This window comes from Paroedura picta, chromosome 2 (genome assembly GCF_049243985.1).
Source record: "Paroedura picta isolate Pp20150507F chromosome 2, Ppicta_v3.0, whole genome shotgun sequence".
NCBI classification, from domain to species: domain Eukaryota; kingdom Metazoa; phylum Chordata; class Lepidosauria; order Squamata; family Gekkonidae; genus Paroedura; species Paroedura picta.
The window spans coordinates 70,021,837-70,037,985 of NC_135370.1; positions in this window are offsets into that span (position 1 = coordinate 70,021,837).

Below are 16,149 nucleotides of genomic sequence, written 5' to 3' on the forward strand. Positions count from 1 at the left end.
AAGCTGAGTTGGCAAAGCTACAGGGAGCAGGGTTATGAATTGTTTCATGCAGAGAGCATTGCAACGTAGTTTTTCAACAGACTATATTCAATGCAGAACGATTGTAATATACTAAAGTATTCTAAACTGGTTGTTTTTTAAACTGTTTTATTTGGCTCCATGCAGAATACCTCAAGGATGGGTGTATCCCTTCTACTGTTTACCAGTAAAAGTACCCATTACATAGATCAGTTCCCCTAGAGACAATGGCAGCTTCAGAGGGCTCATTCTATGCCATGACATGTCTGCCTACTTCCCTCCCCACCCTAAACTCCACCTTCCTCAGGTATTAGCAAAGAGGAACTGAAGAGCCTCTTGATGCGGGTGAAGGAGGAAAGTGCAAAAGTTGGCTTGAAACTCAACATCAAGAAAATGAAGATCATGGCATCCAGCTCTCTCAGTTCCTGGCAAATAGATGGGGAAGAAATGGAGATAGTGACAGATTTCATTTTCCTGGGCTCCAGGATCACTGCAGATGGAGACTCCAGCAATGAAATTAAAAGACGCTTGCTCCTGGGGAGGAAAGCTATGGCAAATCTAGACAGCATTCTAAAAAGCAGAGACATCACCCTGCCAACAAAAGTGTGTCTAGTCCAGGCTATGGTATTCCCAGTTGCAATGTATGGCTGTGAAAGTTGGACCATAAGGAAGGCCGAGCATCAAAGAATTGAGGCTTTTGAACTCTGGTGCTGGAGAAGACGCTTGCGAGTCCCTTGGACTGCAAGGCGAACAAACCGTTCTGTCCTAGAGGAGATCAGCCCTGACTGGTCCTTAGAAGGCCATATCCTGAAAATGAAACTCAAATACTTTGGCCACCTCATGAGAAGGAAGGACTCCCTGGAGAAGAGCCTAATGCTGGGAGCGATTGAGGGCAAAAGAAGAAGAAGACGACAGAGAATGAGGTGGCTGGATGGAGTCAGTGAAGCAGTCGGTGCAAACTTAAATGGACTTTGAGGAATGGTAGAGGACAGGAAGGCCTGGAGGATCCATGGGGTCACGATGGGTCGGAAACAACTTTGCAACTAACCACAACAATCAGGTTGCTTGACAATCAACAGAAAACAAGGGCAGGAATATTGTGGCAGCCCTCAGTTATGATGTGATGCAACTTCCAGAAAATTGGGTTGCTTCTCTAGGAATACCTGGAAACACTATGGTAAAACCAGACTTTCTGGTGATTCCTAGAAATTACTGTATCACCTAGAAAGAACTGGCATGACTTCTGAATTGCCTCTGGGCCGTAATAAAGACTGATTCTGAGCAGCCATGAGGGTGGGGAATCAACCACCTTCACCAGGGCACTGGCAACTCTGCCCTTACATCTCCCTGAATTTGCCAAGCTGGAGGTAACAGCTCTCTCTCTGACAAAGTGCAAGTTTCACTTCAGCAGAAGGATGTAGCTCACATCCACAAAAAGATTCTTAAACACAAGTTGTTTCAGGTGAGCTGAACATGTTTTGTTGTTGTTGTTATGTGCGAAGTCGTGTCCGACCCATCGCGACCCCATGGACAATGATCCTCCAGGCCTTCCTGTCCTCTACCATTCCCCGGAGTCCATTTAAGTTTGCACCTACTGCTTCAGTGACTCCATCCATCCACCTCATTCTCTGTCGTCCCCTTCTTCTTTTGCCCTCGATCTCTCCCAGCATTAGGCTCTTCTCCAGGGAGTCCTTCCTTCTCATGAGGTGGCCAAAATATTTGAGTTTCATCTTCAGGATCTGGCCTTCTAAGGAGCAGTCAGGGCTGATCTCCTCTAGGACTGACTGGTTTGTTCGCCTTGCAGTCCAAGGGACTCGCAAGAGTCTTCTCCAGCCCAGAGTTCAAAAGCCTCAATTCTTTGACGCTCGGCCTTCCTTATGGTCCAACTTTCGCAGCCATACATTGCAACTGGGAAGACCATAGCCTTGACTAAACGCACTTTTGTTGGCAGGGTGATGTCTCTGCTTTTTAGGATGCTGTCTAGATTTGCCATAGCTTTCCTCCCCAGGAGCAAGCGTCTTTTAATTTCTTTGCTGCAGTCCCCATCTGCAGTGATCTTGGAGCCCAGGAAAATAAAATCTGTCACTATCTCCATTTCTTCCCCTTCTATTTGCCAGGAATTGAGAGGGCCGGATGCCATGATCTTTGTTTTCTTGATGTTGAGTTTCAAGCCAACTTTGGCACTCTCCTCCTTCACCCGCATCAACAGGCTCTTTAGTTCCTCTTCACTTTCTGCCATTAGAGTGGTATCATCTGCATATCTGAGGTTGTTGATATTTCTCCCTGCAATCTTGATCCCAATTTGTGACTCCTCTAATCCCGCATTTCTCATGATGTGCTCTGCATACAAGTTAAATAGGCAAGGCGACAGTATACAGCCTTGCCGAACTCCTTTCTCAATTTTGAACCAGTCAGTGATTCCATGTTCAGTTCTCACTGTTGCTTCTTGACCTGCATATAAATTTCTCAAGAGACAAATAAGATGTTCTGGTATTCCCATCTCTTTAAGAACTTGCCACAATTTGTTGTGCTCCACACAATCAAAGGCTTTAGCATAGTCAATGAAGCAGAAGTAGACGTTCTTCTGGTACTCCCTAGCTTTCTCCATGATCCAGCGTATGTTGGCAATTTGATCTCTAGTTCCTCTGCCTCTTCGAAATCCTGCCTGTACTTCTGGAAGTTCTCGGTCCACATATTGCTGGAGCCTAGCTTGTAGGATTTTGAGCATAACTTTGCTAGCATGAGAAATTAGTGCGATGGTGCGGTAGTTTGAACATTCTTTGGCATTGCCCTTCTTTGGGATTGGAATGTAAACTGACCTTTTCCAATCCTGTGGCCATTGTTGAGTTTTCCAAATTTGCTGGCATATTGAGTGGAGCACTTTTACTGCATCGTCCTTTAAGATTTTGAATAGTTCAACTGGAATGCTGTCACTACCACTAGATTTATTGTTGCACATACTTCCTAAGGCCCATTTGACTTCACATTCCAGGATGTCTGGCTCCAGGTCAGTAACTACCCCATTGTGGTCATCAGGGATGTTAAGCTCGCTCTTGTATAGTTCTTCTGTATAATTTTGCCACCTTTGTTTGATCTCTTCTGCTTCTGTGAGGTCCCTACCATTTTGGTCCCTTATCATACCCATCTTTGCATGAAACGTTCTCTTCATATCTCCAATTTTCTTGAAAAGATCTCTGGTCCTCCCCATTCTATTGTTTTCTTCTATTTGTTTGCACTGTTCATTTAAGAAGGCATTCTTATCTCTTCTAGCTTTTCTCTGGAATTCTGCATTCAATTGGGTGTATCTTTCTCTTTCTCCCTTGCCTTTCACTTCCCTTCTCTCCTTAGCTATTTGTAAAGCTTCCTCAGACAGCCATTTTGATTTTTTGCATTTCTTTTTCTTTGGGATGGTTTTAGTTGCTACCTCTTGTACAATGTTGCGAACCTCCGTCCATAGTTCTTCAGGCACTCTGTCTATCAGATCTAATTCCTTAAATCTATTTGTCACCTTCACTGTGTATTCGTCAGGGATATGATTTAGTTCATACCTGAGTGGCCTAGTGCTTTTCCCTACTTTCTTCAATTTAAGCCTAAATTTTGCAACAAGAAGCTCATGATCTGAACCACAATCAGCTCCTGGTCTTGTTTTTATTGACTGGATAGAACTTTTCCATCTTTGGCTGCAGAGCACATAGTCAATCTGATTTCTGTGTTGACCGTCTGGTGATGTCCATGTGTAGAGTCGTCTCTTGGGTTGCTGGAAAAGGGTGTTTGCTATGACCATTGTATTCTCTTGACAAAATTCTACCAGCCTGTGCCCTGCTTCATTTTGTACTCCAAGGCCAAACTTGCCTGTTATCCCGGTTATCTTTTGGCTTCCTACTTTAGCATTCCAATCCCCCATGATGATAAGCACATCATTTTTGGGCGTTGCTTCTAGAAGGTGTTGTAGGGCTTCATAGAACTGATCAACTTCATCCTCTTCAGCAGCAGTGGTTGGGGCGTAGACCTGGATCACTGTGATGTTGAATGGTTTGCCTTGGATTCGAACTGAGATCATTCTGTCATTTTGGGGATTGTATCCCAAGACTGCTTTTCCTACTCTCTTATTGATTATGAATGCTACTCCATTTCTTCTGCGAGATTCTTGTCCACAGTAGTATACCTGATGGTCATCTGAATTAAATTCACCCATTCCTGTCCATTTTAGTTCACTGATTCCTAAAATGTCGATGTTCAGTCTTCTCATTTCTTGTTTAACCACGTCCAGCTTGCCTTGATTCATGGATCTGACGTTCCAGGTTCCTATGGAATAAAAATCTTTACAGCATCGGACTGTCTTTTCGCCACCAGTTACTTCCACAACTGAGCGTCCTTTCGGCTTTGGCCCAGCCGCTTCATTCATTCTGGCGCTACTCGTACTAGCCGTCTGCTCATCCCCAGTAGCATATTGGACACCTTCCGACCTGAGGGGCTCATCTTCCAGCGTCATATCGTTATGCCTATTGGAACTGTCCATAGAGTTTTCATGGCAAAGATACTGGAGTGGTTTGCCATTGCCTTCTCCAGTGGATCACCTTTTGTCAGAGCTCTCAGCTATGACCTGTCCGTCTTGGGTGGCCCTGCACGGCATAGCTCATAGCTTCACTGAACTACGCAAGCCCCCTTGCCACAACAAGGCAGCGATCCTTGAAGGGGGGAACATGTTTTAGCATGTTTTTAATGCTGGATCTGGAAAGAGTTCTTTCAAAGGATACTTATGTTCCTGTGAGAGTTGATGATTAACAAGCCAGAGATAGTGCTCCCACATATATTCTTCAGTATAGTTGCTACCTTCCTGCAGGTCCTACCTGCACTCGTGTCATCAGTGCCCCCCAGGCTCCTGGTACACAGCACAACAGGACAGGGGGATGGATGACAGGATAAGGGGAGAATCCTAGAATAGAATTGGAAGGGACCTCCTGGGTCATCTAGTCCAAGCCCCTGCACTATGCAAGACACTCACAACTCTATCGCTCATCCACTGTAACCTGCCACCCCCTTACGCCTTCAGAGAACCAGCCTCTCCATCAGATGGCTATCCAGCCTCTGTTTAAAAATTTCCAAAGATGGAGAACCCCCCACCCCCCGAGGAAGCCTGTTCCACTGAGAAACTGCTCTAACTGTCAGGAACTTCTTCCTGATGTTTAGATGGAATTTCTTTTGAATTAATTTCATCCCTTTCATTCAGGCCCGTCCCTCCAGGGCAAGAGAGAACAATTCTGCTCCGTCCTCTATATGGCAGCCTTTTAAATATTTGAAGATGGTTATCAAATCCCCTCTCAGTCATCTCCTCTGTAGGCTAAACAGACCAAGTTCCCCCAGCCATTCTTCATACATCTTCATCTCCAAACCCCACACCAACCTTGTTGCCCTCCTCTGGACACGCTCCAGTAGTATGTGCCTTGTCTCCTGCTGCACTGGGGAATTTTTAACTCTTTACTAGCTAGTGATCTGGTAACACTAGTTCTTCTAATAATATCTCCATAGAGTTGTAATAAAGTCTTAAGTTACAGGGAGGTGGGTAGGTGAAAACATAATTGTTTTAGTATGGTTATGTCCTTATTGGGGAGGGGTGCCTATGCTTAATAGCAATAGATTTATTTGTTTAGTTCTGCTCATACATAATCAAGGCCTGAAGAGGCTAAAGAGGCCATGTGGTAAAACAGAAAGTGTTAGCCTAGATAGAATCTAGGAGACCTGTGTTCAGGTTTCCACTTCCCATGCAAGCTCAATAGGTGACTTTGGGCCTGTTACACACTCCTAGTCTCACCTACCTCAGGGTTGTTGTGAGGATAAAACAGAGGAGAAGAGGGTGATGTAAGCTGTGGGCAATCCTAGGACTACAAAAATGACCCAAAAGTAGGGTAAACTCTGGCCTGGGAAATACCTGGAGACTTTGGGGGTGGAGCCAGGAGTGGATGGGATTTGGGGCAGGGAGGGACCTCAATGGAGTATAATGCTATGTACTCATCCCTTCAAACCAGCCATTCTTCATGGGAAACTATCTCTTTAGCCTGGGGATTAGCTATAATTCCAGGGGGAAGCCAGGTCCCATCTGGGGACTGGCATCCCTACAACAGTGAGTTTTGGCATTCTTTGAGGTTTGGGTGTCCAGCCGAATGAAGAGTTTGGGAGAACTCAAAGCTTCCTGTACTGCTTTGCATGTATCATATGCTTGGGATCTTCTTGTACACAATTTGGCTATATTTCAATTTGTTGTATTCTACTTCAAATTATGGGCACATGGCCACTAATAACTCAGCAGAAGACAATGTCAGGCAGGATCGGCTATCTTCCGGGGAGCTTAGGGTGTGTTGAGAAGGGACTTGGCTTTTTGCAATCCTCTGAAACCTTTGGCCTTCTATCTTCCCCAGTGACTCCTCCTTAGCTGTCAGCTGTCTGCATTCCTGGGAGAATCTGTGGTGGGGTTTGTCATGTGACAAATTCCCATGGCAAGCCTAGGTACTCTCTAATCTCTAATCTCTGTCTTGTGCTGCTATGACTTGAAGTCTTTTCTAAGTTTAATAGACTGACACTAATGAGCACTTTCTGTTTCCAAAAATGACTCACAGGGTTAACAAAACAGCCAACCAGCAAAGCAAATTTTTGGAACTTCCTCTTTGAGCCTGGCTTGAAGGAAGAAGAAACGTAAATGGTATCTGCTTGGCAAAAGTAGGAAGGAGGGAGGGATCTCATTTATCACAGGATCCAGAAGATTCCTTTTTAAAAATTCACAATCTAGATGACTAGGGATACCAATCCCCAGGTGGCACCAGGGGATTCCTTGGAATTGTAGCTCATCTCCAGGCAACAGAAATCATTTCCCCTGGAGAAAATGACTGCTTTGGAGGGTGGACTACGCAGCATTACACAACACTGAGACCCCCCACCTCCCCAAATCCCACACACTTCCAGCTCCACCCCACATTATTGAAGAAGAAGAAGAAGAAGAAGAAGAGTTGGTTCTTATATGCCGCTTTTCCCTACCCGAAGGAGGCTCAAAGCGGCTTACAGTCGCCTTCCCTTTCCTCTCCCCACAACAGACACCCTGTGGGGTGGGTGAGGCTGAGAGAGCCCTGATATCACTGCCGGGTCAGAACAGTTTTATCAGTGCTGTGGCGAGCCCAAGGTCACCCAGCTGGTTGCATGTGGGGGAGAGCGCAGAATCGAACCCGGCACGCCAGATTAGAAGTCCGCACTCCTAACCACTACACCAAACTGGCTCTCATTGTTAAATGAGGTGGGGAAAGTTTCCTAACAATGTGCCCCTGCACATGCAATTGCTGATGGGCCCCAACATTAACTTTTCTGTAACTGGGCTGAGGGTCTCAATAGAGTAGCAAGTAACAAGGTATCATGGGTTCCCAGGACACAGTTGCTGTAAGCCTGTGCAAGTTTCCTACCTACACAACTGGCGAGGCAAGCATGGAGCATAGGGTCTGCATAATATCTGTGCACAGTTGACCTGTAAGAAAAAGATGCTGAGAATCTCTGAAATATATTGGTTGGAGTTGCCAGGTATTAAAACAGAGATGGAGTCATGTTGCAGTTGGGAAGCAGTTCAAGACAATATGTGTCAAAAGTTTTCCTATCCTTTTGTTTCCATCGGCCTTTTACCTAACCTTGCCTGCCTGCTGCAAAGGGCTGACAGCTCTGGAAATACCTGGAGACTTTGGGGGTGGACCTGTGGGAGTCAGTGGGAGGGACCTCAGTGAAGTATAATGCTATGGAGTCCCCCCCCCCCCAGCAGCTATTTTCTCTAGAGGAATTGATCTTTGTTGTCTAGAGTTGAGCAATGCTTCCAGGGATCCCTCAGTCCAACCTAGAGACTGGCATCCTTACTTGAGAAATACCTGGAGACTTTGGGGGTGGAGCCAGGAGTTGGTAGGATTTGGGGCAGGGAGGGACCTCAGTGAAGTATAATGCTATGGAGTCCACCCTTCAAAGCAGCCATTTTCTCCAGGACAACTGATCTACCACCTGGAGTTGAGCATGTCCCATTTGGGGACTGTCATCCCTAGGCAGCTGGGCATATTAACCACAGTATGCATGGGGGTAGGGTTGACCAAAGAGACCATTACATAATGGGAAGGCAACTGCTAGGCCTGTTTTATTGCTGTCTCTTAACACCAGAGAGTGTGTCTCGAAGGTTCATCACTGGTGACTCAAAAACTTAGGAGGCGCTAGAAGGTAAGCACATATAGATATCTTTAACAAAGGAGGGGAAAGCCTGGAAACAAAGTGCTGTATTTAAAATAAACCACTCACTGGTTGAAGAAAATTGACTCAGGAAGGACACAGCTTGATTATTAAATCTGTTTTGTGGCTAAGTCAGGCAGCTGGAAAACAGAGTTTCAACAGAAATGGTTTCCTCCGGGGCTTAGAATGTGACATGATAAGATAGCAAAGGTATTCAGGAAGGAGCCTATGTGGTAAATGATTCAGTAATCAGTCTCCTGAGATAACTGTTCTAGGTAATTTATCAGACCTATTTAAAAAGATAGAGATTGTAACCCTTCAGGATTCCCAGAGAAGATACTTCTAAGACTGGAATAGGCTCCCGATTGTTTATGGTCCAAGATGCTAGCAAAAAGGTATTTGTGTGGGCATAAGCTTGTGAGCTGGGTACTCATTTTACCGACCTCGGAAGGATGGAAGGCTGAGTCGACCTTGAGCTGGCTGCTGGGATCGAACTCCCAGCCTCGTGGTCAGAGCTTCAGACAGCATGTTGGCTGCCTTACCACCCTGTGCCACTACCCAGTTTGCTGGGGGGTAAAACAGTAATGACTGGGGAAGGCACTGGCAAACCACCCTGTATTGAGTCTGCCAAGAAAACGCTAGAGGGTGTCAGCCCAAGGGGTGACTCGGTGCTTGTACAGGGGATACTTTTACCTTTACCTTTTTTTAAGCTTGTGAGCAAAGTTTAACTATGCAAGAGGATTGAGCACCAAGCTGCTTAAAAGAATAAAATAGTTTTAGTTAGAAAAGAAACAACTTTGTATAGAAAAAGGGGAAAGAGAGAGTCTTGTCCAACCATCTAACTGGTATTCTGCATTCATTTTGTCTGTTCTGAAGGTAAGCAGGGAAGAAGTGTGTCCAAAGGAGCAGGAAGTCTCCAACTGAGCCAATCAGGATACTAGAAGAGATTATTTGAAAAATATCAGGAAGTTCCTATTCTAACTAGGTTAAATGCACATCTCCTCCAATGCCCCCCTGTAGGATTTCTTTGTATGTTCTTGAATCATGCACACTACAGATCTTGTATATTCCAACAGAGCTTTCATCCTGTTGGCCTTTGACCTGAAAAACTTACCAATGATCATGATTGTCTCTTTTTATAATTTTACTAGATAAAAAGCCCATTTTATTGCGGGATAAAATGGGCGCTAGATGGCTTGGGGCGGGTCTGGGAGGCCGCAGAAGCGTCTGTCCTGTCTGCCCCCCCACCTGGACTGGGGAAGGGTTCTGCGGGGCCGGGGTTTGCGTCGGGGAAGTGGGCCTACCGTCTATGTCGCGTCGGTGGATCGGTGGCTGCAGCGAGGCGGTCGGCGATGTGGCTCTGGGTGGCGGCGGGCCAGGCGCAGTACTGGGGGCAGCGGGCCAGGCACGGTGGTGTTGACGGAGCGGCTCAGCGGGCGTGTCCCGGGCCTGTATCCGTGGCGCGATGGCTGGGCAGTGCAGGCTCCGGAGTGGGCGGCCATGCAGCGGCGGCATGTTGGGGGGTTGAGGCTTCGGGGGCCGGGTGACCGTGGATCGGCCGGGTGGCGACTCCGGAGTCCGTGGTGCCATTTTAGGTGGGCGAAGGCTGTTGCCGCGGTAAGTGGGGAAGCGCCGGCAGAAGATTGTGCGTTCGCGGCAGGCTTTTCCCAGCCGCTGGAGCGGCCGGGAGAAGGCAGAGCTGGGCAGGTGTGCGGGTGGAAAGGAGCAGGGCCGCCTCGTCTTCGACACGGCGGCCCTGCTCCTTTCCCCACAGTGAGGCGGAGGCAATGGCGGGCAACGAGGCAATGGGAAGGCGCGCTTCGCGCGCCTCCCCTTTGCTTCCTTGGTCCAGGATTGACAGCTTCGCGGCTCCTGATTTGCTCCTCCAAGTTTCTATCCCGGATAGAGCCCGCCCTAACTCCTCCCCACCAGCCCTTACCGCTTTATTTAGTCCGCGGAGCCCATGGCGCCGCGGGTGGTTTAAAGATATTGATATTGATGATATTGACATGAGATATACAAATGACACACATGTTTGGCAATTACTGGAATTAAGTACGGGGTTTTTTGCACAAGAAGGGTGAGTTTTGTGTGGCCCACATTTCTGCATTTCCTTGCAGAACTTCCTTCCCCTTCTCTCCAGAGTTATCATCTCAAAGGTAAGTCACCAAAAATGGTGCACCAAAGTAACTAATTATTGTGCTTAAGAAGCTGGATTCTTCAACTAGTTTACACCATATAGGAACTAGACACCTTCCTCCCAATCATAGTCAATATATTTTGCTGTCCCCATCCACCCACTCATTCTGTTCCCCCACCCACCCCCCAAGTCTTGGAGCCCAACAGCAGCAAGAGGAGTACTAGTAGCATCCATCCTCCCATGATATCTGCAAATACTCTAAGGCAATCTGCAGGGTTCAGCTGTAGCCTATTGTAGAGTCCAGGGAACCCAGCAGCAGAAGTGGTAGCTGTTTGGGGATTGAAGTGGGTTTTCCATTTGCCAGGAGTCTGGGGCCCGTTACGTTGACTGAAGCCCCTTGGGGAGTTCAGGAATCTGGGGATCTGATGTACGGCTGCTTTGACCTACTTTTGTTTGTAAATAAAGTAAATGCTACAAAAATGTCATAAGTCTCCAGTATTTTCTGTTCTCCAAAGGGAAGCATCATTTTGGAATATGCAAGATATGCAGTAGGCATGATTCAGTCACAAATGAAGAAAATCCTACAAGGGGCATCAGAGGAGATGTGTATTTAGCATAGTTAGGATAGGAATTTCCTGAAGTTTTTCAAATACTCTCCTCTGTGTCCTGATTGGCTCAACTAGAGACTTCTTCCCTGTTTGTCAACAGACTGAAAGAAGATAGAACAGCAGTTAGAGAGTTAGCTAGCTTTCTCTCTTCTCTCTTTCAGTATGAAGTCTGTTTCTCTTCTAACAAACTATTTTATTCTTTGAAGCAGCCTGATTCTTCACTTCTCTTTGTATATTGACACTCTGCCAATGCATCCTAGGCCAGTGATCCCCCTGAACTTCTGACTGCTCTGTATATAATCATGTAACAATATTTACACAGCCTCAAAGCAGCTGGTTTCTATGCCCAATCCAATACCAATTTCTGTGATTATTGAATTCTTAAACCACAGCAATTGAAGCCTCCACCTATATATCTAAAATGCAGATAGATGGTAGTCATTGTTTAAAACAAGATGAAGGGCTTCAATAAATTTGTTATAAGAACTGATAAAACTTAAATAACCTGGCATGTCACCCATCCCCAAACTCAAAAGAACCTCTGCAACAGGGATGTACAGCTATGTGCAATGGTTCTAAAAAATAAAGTAACCCTTTGTGAACAGCCATGCACTATCAATGTGGAAATTTTTTTAAAAATTATAACTGTGCTTGCTGCTGCTCGCCACCAACATATTAATGTCACCACAAACTGTTAAATGTTATTTTTTAATTTCTGTAACCATGAACATTAAGGAGCCTCTTGTGGCCCAGACTGGTAAGGTAGCAGACATGCAGTCTCAAAGGTTTGCCCATGAGGCTGGGAGTTCAATCCCAGCAGCCGGCTCAAGGTTGACTCAGCCTTCCATCCTTCCGAGGTCGGTAAAATGAGTATCCAGCTTGCTGGGGGGTAAACGGTAATGACTGGGGAAGGCACTGGCAAACCACCCCGTATTGAGTCGGCCATGAAAACACTAGAGGGCGTCACCCCAAGGGTCAGACATGACTCGGTGCTTGCACAGGGGATACCTTTACCTTTACCTAACCATGAACATTGCAGATGCTCACTTTGTGTTACATTGTTATATGTGAGGTGGTTTTCTGTTTTGGTAGACTCACCCACACATGGATGCACCTATGCATTACATTGCGTGTGGCACCATTTTTAAAAAGAAATTGCCCAGGAGTGTGGGATAGGGAGGCCGGTGCTAGGGTGGAACAAAGCTGCCCAGACTATTGTACGTTTCCCCCTCCATATGTTCTTTTCACTGGTTGCTCAACAGGTTTGGTAAATCCACTTTTCTCAGTTCCTGAAATTGCAAGTTAAAAATGGTGAAATTTTGTGCCGACTACTGGGCAGCGTCAGGATGTTGCCGACGTCATATGGGGGGGCCTGAATATGTCGACAACATCCAAAGGCTGTCCAGCTACATTTTGAATGTATGGAAGTGCCCTGAGTTGTAACAGAGTGTGGTATTGACATATAACTAAGCCTGCTAGGGGAAAGTCTCCCCACACGCCTATACTGCTTAAATGCTGACATTCTACATCGCCCATTTCACTATGTTTACCTCCAGTCACAGATTTCTTTTTGTATAAACTTCATTCTTGTTCATTTGAAATGTTAAGTACCCTGTTCCTGTCAGTTTAACTCATTATCTGTCAAATCCAGCCTTGTTTGGGGTTTCACTTGGGCCCAGATCCTATTGCTGATTGAACCTTTCTAAATTCCCACTGGGAATCCTGGCATAGTAGGAAATTCCCACTGGGAATCCTGGCATAGAAGGAAATATTCCTACCTCTTTGAGGTAGGAATATTTCCTTCCTTAAAAGCTTAGCTGTATAATCTTTTTGGTCATGAAAGAGATTTGGAAGCAAACTGAAATAAATTGTGCAGACCATTGAGAAAACAGCACCATCTAGTGGTATTTTTCTGGCCCACCCTCTACAGTAGGAAATCCTTGAAATTTGTGAAAATTTGGTTGACATGGAGCTGTTTTTTTATTGATATTCTGTATATTACTGTTGAAGTGCCATATCAAAAATATTTTGGAGCAGTCTCTAATATTCTGTCATTCATTTATCTTATGCTCCACTCTTTTATGCAGTTTCTTCTTCCCCTTTATTTTTCCATGAAGGATCATATACCTGATGTATGCTAATGCTGACCAAAAGCTTGCAAAAAATATTTGCACAAAAGTCACACTTTCATCAGTTCCACATAGCAATATGTTATTTTCATTTGGGAAGTCTTGTTGGAAATGTACTCTTGTACGAATATACATAAATATTTGTAAAGGATTTATTTAAAATATTTATAGGCCACCGTTCTAGTCAAAAAGATCCTCCAAATGGGTTATAACATGCTGAAAGCAATATAGAATTGCACAAATAAACCACCCCAGTTAAGAACCTAACAACATTCAGCATACTAAAAGATTACTCAGGGTCAAGAAGAGTGGGCATACTATGAAGGCCTTCAAGGCCATATGAGGTCCAAGTCCTGCATACCTCAAGAATCGTCCACTTGTCCATATCCCTCAAACAGCTACACATTCCATCCACTCTGATGATCCCTGGCCCCAAAGGGTTCCGCCTGGCCTCAATAGGAGCCAGGGCCTTTCCGACCACGGCCCCAGCCTGGTGGAACGAGCTCCCCAGTAAGATCAAGGCCCTGATGGAAATTAAACATTTATAGGGCCTGCAAAATGGAGCTTTTCTACCAGGCTTTTGGCTGAAGGCCATGACAGAAGGCCTCCCTGCATCCTGGACCCATCCTTGTCAGACAACTATATCACCCCATTGTCTCCAAGCTCATGGTCTTCTCCTCTCTTAATTGTTGCAATTACCAAGCTGTTCAATGCTCCCAAGTTGTTTGATGTTGACTATTATGAATATTATGATCTATTCTTACTATTAAAAATAGTTGATGTATGTTCTATTTTACTGGCTCTATGTACACGGCCCCAAGATGTCACAATGAGGGGTGGTATGTAAAGTTAATTAATTAATCTTTTTCCCAGATTATTTTATTTTATTCATTTTATTTTATTTCCATACCGTCCTCCCGTAAAGCTCAGGGCAGTTTACATAAAACATAGGGATATACATTGTAATCATAGCAATAATAATAACATAACAGTAACAACAGTATTGAACAACAATATGACAGTTAACAGTACAATAGAATTTTTAAAACAGGGGGGTCAGGTGAGTTCAGGGATGTCTGTAGTGTCTGGGAGGGCCAGCTGAATGGTGCTAAGTCTTGTCAGCCTCAGCCAAATGCCTGGTGGAGGAGCTCCCTTTTACAGGCCCTGCAGAGTACCAGCTAGATATGGGGGGGGGGTGACTTTCACAGTCAGAGTAGTTCAGCAGTGGAATCGACTGCCTAAGGAGGTGGTGAGCTCCTTGCCATCTTCAAGCACTGGCTGGACAGGTACTTATCATAGATGCTTTAGGCTGATCCTGCATTGAGCAGGAGGTTGGACTAGATGGCCTGTATGTCCCCTTCAACTCTATGATTCTTATTCAAGAACAGGTAGCAAAGATAGGCACACCCAAACTTCCCTTGGGAGGACATTTCATAATTGTGCTATGACACCCTAGAAGGCCACCTGTTTCAAGCTGGCGTGGTACACAAAGTGGGTTTCTGAAAAAGATTTCAGTACCTGAATAGGCCTGGGTAAGGTATTCTGGACCTGCACCACTGAGTACTTTAAAGTTTACAATCAGCACTTTGGAGTGGTCCTAGAAATTAAAAGGCAACGAGTCTTAATGAAACAGCATAGAAATATTATGTTTTCCTACTCAAATTCTGGCTGTGGAATCATAGCAATCTATCGTTTCCAAATAGTTTTTGAAGGTGTTATCCCATAAAGCAGGTCATAGGAGTGCAATATGGACATCTGCCAGATTCTTCCACCAGGAAGCACCACAGATACTCAGATAAAATCCATTAAAGGTGATTCTCACCACCACTGCTGCCAGTCCATCAGGGGTAGCTGTGAATCCAGAAAAGGGCTCAAGCTACACATCTCTATTTTTAAGGGGAGTGCAGCTCCATCCAAGGAGCGTCTTGTGGCGCAGAGTGGTAAGGCAGCAGAAATGTTGTCTGAAAGCTCTGCCCATAAGGCTGGGAGTTTGATCCCAGCAGTTGGCTCAAGGTTGACTCAGCCTTCCATCCTTCCGAGGTTGGTGAAATGAGTACCCAGCTTGCTGGGGGGTAAACGGTAATGACTGGGGAAGGCACTGGCAAACCACCCCGTATTGAGTCTGCCATGAAAGCGCTAGAGGGCGTCACCCCAAGGGTCAGATGTGACTTGGTGCTTGCACAGGGGATACCTTTACCTTTACCTTTTTAGCTCCATCCAATGAAGGTACAACACCTACCCCAAATTAATCATATTTCCAGCAAATATAAACTGGTATCAAGAGAGTGCCACCAGAGTCAAACAATTCAGAATGATACTATGGCTAATGATACCAAAGACTGCCCCCCAACCCCAACAATTCTGTGAAGTGTTGTGTGAAGGCTTGTTTTTAAAGGGAGGGTACCCTATCTGTTGATGTGTAGGAGAGAGGATCTGAGAAGTGAAATGATTGTGATTCTCTAGACATTTTTGGGGCAACATCCTGACCTACTTGAAACTCTGAACCTGCCAGAGAGAGGTGTAGAGGATGGCAGGCCCTCTGTGTGAGGGGAGAAGGGGCCTCCCCTGCTGACGTGAAAGTTCAATGGATAACCTTGGGCTCTTTACTCTCTCTCAGCCTAACAAGGTTGCTGTGATTTTAAATTGGAGAAGTAAACAATGTTATCTACCTTAGGTCCCTCTGTTAGGGAGAAAAGCAAGGTATAAGCATCTAAATAAAATCTTTCACTAGTTGGATACTTGCTGCTTTGGGGGGAAAGTCATAAGTGTCATGTAGATCCTTTATCCAAACCATCTGTGATCTGGCTTTAACATATCAGAAGATTATAGAAGATTCTAATTATACTATTGAAAAGTTTTGATATTTAAAACAATCCTTTAAAAGAAATATAAATGCTTTGGTACACACAAAGATTTAATAGTCTGCAGTTTGCTGGTATAAAGCAGGGAAAGCTTCTGCTTTTGTAGAGAAGGGAAGAGTGATAGTTCCAACATTTTCAGACAAAAGCCAGGA